Source organism: Euprymna scolopes, chromosome 4, assembly GCF_053919585.1.
Source record: "Euprymna scolopes isolate OS-2025 chromosome 4, ASM5391958v1, whole genome shotgun sequence".
Taxonomy (NCBI): Eukaryota; Metazoa; Mollusca; class Cephalopoda; order Sepiida; family Sepiolidae; genus Euprymna; species Euprymna scolopes.
This window is the reverse complement of record NC_136485.1, coordinates 90768567-90774662: the sequence shown is the minus strand read 5'-3', so window position 1 is coordinate 90774662 and position 6096 is coordinate 90768567. Positions and strand designations below refer to the sequence as shown.

The 6096-nt window shown below is 31.0% G+C and overlaps 1 pseudogene; it reads right to left on the bottom strand.

Moving 5' to 3' along the window:
• Positions 1-5628: 5628 nt before the first annotated feature.
• Positions 5629-5769, bottom strand: LOC145274357 (U2 spliceosomal RNA; annotated as a pseudogene).
• Between the last annotated feature and the right edge of the window lie 327 nt (positions 5770-6096).

Genomic DNA, 6096 nt, shown 5'->3' with positions numbered 1-6096 from the left:
CCATACAGAGGGAATTTGTCGATAGAGTGAATATTGATAACTTCGCTGGAAAAAAAAAACGCGAAAAGTATATTTGTAAATTTTCAACCGACCTGATGCCTTGCAATAGTTTTCCCACAAAAAATAAACTTATAGCTATATTTTCAATTCATAAATACATTTATTCAAAAAGGATTTAAAACTATTTTTAAATGGGTTAAAAGATTATTAACAACAACAAATTTCTTTAATTTCACGCTTAGACCAAGCGATTACACACACAGATTTCAAAAAGCACAGATACAAGACTTTTTTTCTCTTCGAGAGGCTCGATCTTTTGATAATAACATAATGAAGAAAAAGAAAGGGAAACTACATCGGACTATCCGCTCTTTGATACAGCCATGTTTTTTGTGAAAATTCGGAAATAACAGCAATAAAAAAGTAAATAAAAATGAGTTTATCATTTCTTAACCTTTTCATGTTTTCTAATGCTCTCGTTTAAATTTATAAATTCGAATTTCAAATATTCTCATTTAAATTTATAAAAAGAATGTTTTCTAAACTGTGTGACTTTACATTTCTTAAATTTTGCACTTAAACCGACCGATTACACACAAGGATTTCAAAAAGCGCCGATACAAGACTTTTTTTAGAGGCTCGACCTCTTAATAATAACATTATGAAGAAAAAAAAAAGAAAACTACATCGGACTATCCTCTCTTTGATACAGCCATGTTATTTGGCGAGAATTCGGACTTTAACAACAAAAAGTAAATCAATGTTTACATACTTATTATTATTCAAATTATTGAAAAGAAATTATTTGATTAAATCAAAATTTTAAAAAAAAGTGAATTGTGTAAACATTAATCTGAAGGGAATTGTGTAAGCATTAGTTCAATAAAAATAAATATTTTAAGAGCTTTTTGGAATGTTGAAGGTTTTAACAGGTTGTCATGTGCCAGCAGTGAGGAGACGGCAAAACAGGTAATCATATGCAAGCGGGGGGGGGGGGGGGGCAGATAATTATATGCCAGTTGGGGGGGGGGCAAATTTTACCAATGCCCCGGACGGCAAAAACTGATACTACGCCACTGGTACACAACATATGTGCCACCTGACAAGCGCATTGGAATGACGCATTCGATGTGTTCCACCCCACTCAATTGACATATCAGTTCAGCTTTCTCCAACGACTCCACTGTTGACAGTCCAGATTTACTACCATCAAATGCTGTTGTCATGATGGCCGAAATATCTTGTTGCTTTATGAGGGAAGAGAGAATGAAAAAAAATAAATATATACATATGTATGTATATTTATATTATATGTGGCAGCACAGTACTGAACAAGTTCGTCCATGCAAACTCAAACATCTCCGACAGTTTGGCATTACAATCCCAAATGATACCGAACAATACTATCGATTGCTACGACACGATCCTCAACAACATTATCCATTGACAGGATATGATCCCAGACAATACCATTGAATTGACATGCCACGATCCTGAACAATACTGTCGATCGACACAACATGATCCCAAATAACAACACTGACTAACATGATATGATCCCAAACAATACCATTGAATTGACATGCAACGACACGATCACATAGTAAAAAAGAGCAATTTTTTTCAATTGACTCTGAATGACATCCGCTTGTTTTTTTTATAGCTGTTGTGTGAAACTCAATCGTCGCTGTGAGTAGGATGGATGTAGCTCATTTGCAATCAAATGGTCCTGGGTTTGCCTTTCGCCACAGGTAGGCCCTACTCATACATTGGCACATAATTTTTGTGCTCTTCCACGCATGCACATCACAGATCCCAGCAGTTGCTTTAGTGGATGCAGATGTCGATCCCACTCCAAGTTGAAAGGCAGTTGAAATTAGTTCAGTAATTGGCAGTTTTTTTCTCATTTGGTGACCGTTATAGTGCTGCAGATATATTTTCCAAGAAGCCATTAACAAAAGTGAATGTCATGACCTGCCTTCGTCCTGTTCCCTCGAATCCTGCTAAATTCAGCAATATTTGTAAATTGGTTGCATATGCACCAACTGCGTCAATGGTTCACCACATCAAATATAAACTTTCTATTTCCAATTTTATTTGCGCTTATAATAGTCATAAAATTTCTAGGACTTTGAAGATAGCAAACTCATTCAAAGAATGTGTGAAGAAGAGAAAAGTAAATCATAAATATTGCTATGAAATTTAAAGAGATTGAAAACTGTGACTTGCTAGAAAGCTGAAAATATGGAACAAGGAAATAATGATAATACCAATAATTATAAGAGCTCTAGGAACAGCACCAGAAAGCTTAACAAAAACATTAAAAGAAATTGGAATCACACAGAATATTGACAATTCTACAAACCTGGTGAAAATAATTGGTATATTAAGAAAAATTCTAAAAACTGATCCATGGTAATGCTGACCAATAATAGGTGAGTTAAAATAAAATGGCACAGGGGTAATGGATTAAGAGGAACTCGAGGAAGCTGAGTCAGTTATAAAAGCTCTGAGTCAGTTATAAATGCTTTCTTATGATATGTTTAGTAAGAACTAAACATATCATAAGAACTGAATTGTAACTGGAGCCTCCTCCTCCTCCTCTTCCTCCTTTTCTTCAAACAAGAATAAATAAGAAATCGTAGTGGCATAAACATAGGTTTGTACCACAGAAAGTTAGTGTCCATGAAGAGTTGGAAAGTATGAACATCCAGAACTCTACTGGAAAGAAATGGAGAGTACTCGAATATTTAGGAGATTTATTGTCATTCAGGTTTCAGTTAACAACATCAGCTTTTATCAGCTAAAACGTCAAGTGAATTACAATGGTAGTAAAATGAAGAGTGTTGGAAATATGGACATACTTGCTATCACTTTGGCTCCAGAGCAATCCAACAATTTTATGTTAAATCACTCAAAGCAACGTGAATGAGAATTACAACTCTATAGTAGTAGTAACAACAATAATAACAATAATATTAACAATAATAATAATAATAATAATAATAATAATAATAGCAATAATAATAATAACAATAATAATATCAATAATAATAATAATAATAATAACAATAATATTAACAATAATAATAATAATAATAGCAATAATAATAATAATAATAATATCAATAATAATAATAATAATAATAACAATAATAATAACAATAATAATAATAACAACAACAACAATAATAACAATAATATTAACAATAATAATAATAATAATAATAATAGCAATAATAATAATAATAATAATAATAGCAATAATAATAATAATAATAATAATAATAATAACAATAATAATAATAATAATAATAATAATAATAATAACAACAATAATAACAATAATATTAACAAATTCTACAGCAGCATTTTTCATATGTAATAAATTCTTGGATATGGTACTAATTATGTCAATAATTTTTCATCATTTGTAACTCACCATTTCGCACACCTTACTAAAATAATAACTTTGATATATTGTATAGGCTGTTTATTTCATTACAAACACATACATCAATTAACTCACATTTCATCATTTTTCGTCCTTGGATATGTTACTAATTTCGACAATATTTTTTTCTATTTTTAAGCAACATTATCGCCCAACCTTACTAAAATAATAACTTTGATATATTTGCTGGGCTGCTTATTTCATTTCAAACAAACCAATCAATTAACCTCCATTTCATCATTTTTCATAATTCTTGGATATGTTACTAATTTCGACAATCATTTTTCATAATTTGTACCCACATTATCTCCTCCTCCTTAATAAAATAATAACTTTGATATATTGTCTGGGATTATTATTTCATTAAACACACACTAATGCATGAAATCACATTTCATCATTTTTCTTAATTCTTTGATATGTTACTTATTTCGACAATCATTTTTCATAATTTTAACCCATATTTTCGCACCTCCCCTTTTACTAAATCATAACTTATTTATTAATTTATTGTCTCGGCTGATTATTTTATTTCAAACTCACATTTCATCATTTTTAATAATTTTTGGATATGTTACTAATTTCGACAATTATTTTTCATAAGTTAAACACACCTTATAGCTCCCCCCTTACTAAAATAATAATTTTGATATATTTTCTGGGCTGATTTTTTTCATTACAACACACTAATCAATTAACTCACATTTCATCATTTTTTCTAATTCTTAGATATGTTACTAATTTCGACAATCAATTTTTATCATTTGAACCGACGCCATCACCCCTCCCCCTTACTTAAATAATAACTTTGATATATTGTCTGGTCTGATTATTTCATTGCAAACACATTATTGCATTAAATCACATATCATTTTTCATAATTCTTGAATATGTTACTAATTTCGACAATCATTTTTCATAATTAAAACCATCCTTATCGCCCCCTCTTACTAACATAATAACTTTGATATATTGTCCGGACTGATTATTTTATTTTAAACACACCAATCAATAAACTCGCTTTTCATCATTTTTCATAATTCTTGGATATGTTACTAATGTCGACCATAATTTTTTGTAATTAAAACAATTTCTATCGCCCTCTCTTACTAAAATAATAACTTTTATATATTGTCTGGGCTGATTATTTCATTACAAACACATCAATCAATCACCTCTAAATAGTAAACTGTTTCAGCAATTTCCGGGACTGACTTTATATCCCGCACTCCACTGTTAAAAATATACATGAAATAAAGTAATGTTTAAATCGTAAACTTTTTCAGCCATTCCCGGGACCAACTTCTTATGTCCGATCCTACTGTTAAAAATATACATTAAATAAAGTAATGTCCAAAACATAAATGGTTGCAGCCATTTCCGGGACCGACTTTATATTCCCCACCCCACTGTTAAAAATATACATTAAATAAACGAATGTTTAATGCGTAAACGGTTTCACCCATTTCCAGGACTGATTTCATATTCTCTACCCCACTGTTAAAAATATACATGAAATAAAGTAATGTTTAAATTGTAAAAAATTTAAGTAATTTCCGGGACTGACTCTGTATCCCCCCACCCCACTGTTTAAAATACACTTGAAATAAAGTAATGTTTAAATCATAAACTGTTTTCGCAGCTTTTCGAAATGAATACATAAAAACATTAACACGGTTAGAGATTAGGCAACCATTGCTTGAACATGAATTTCTGAGTGTAATATCAGTCTCAGCATTCCAGTGACTTAAATCCCTCCCCCTTTTTTTTGGTCTTGGTTAATGGAGGAGAAATCTTTCATTACTGATACAATTTTTATTTTTATTATTGATCAGAGTACCCCTTTTGGGGAGTTGGTTTCCCAAAAAAATTTTAACCCACCTCATGTCCAACTCCGTCTTTGTGGGGAGGCAAGTAAACAAAAAATAATAATCAGAAGAGACATTTTCCAGGGCATTTTATAATTAATCAGAAGAGACATTTCCGGTGTATTTTATAATTAATCAGAAGAGACATTTCCAGTGCATTTTATAATTAACCAGAAGGGACATTTCCAGGGCATTTTGTAGTTAAAGCAGAAATTACTTTTCCCACTTACTTTTGTAATATTAAAACTTTGTTACATTAAACGTAGTACCCATTCACAATGCCTCCCTACGGGACAAATTTAGACACCAGGGTCGTTTTTAACGTGGAGAAAAAAATTGTCTTAGTTGCAAAGGATTTCTCCTCCACTAAGAGAGAAGAAATTGAAATGTAGTATCTGAAGAACAGATACTACACTTTGATCTTAGCCAAAAGACCAAGAAAGACAAATCATGTTTATTAGCTTTGCCTCAACAGCGACACCAATTTTTTTTTTTGTTTTAGGAATTGGATTATTCGACTTTGCTTTTAAGGGGTAACAAGTTGTATTTGGAATATTTCACTTTCCTTTTTTAGAGATGCACAGCATGATAACGGACGGAGCGATAAGTGTAATAATCTATATCTATCTATATATCTATAAAAACAGAGATATGTGTGCCAGAGACGATTTCTGATTGGTTAATCCAATAATCACATCTCCTAAAAAACTATGGTTCCTACGCTCTTACCTTTACCATATAATATTATGGCTTTATTTATTGTCCATCTTGGAA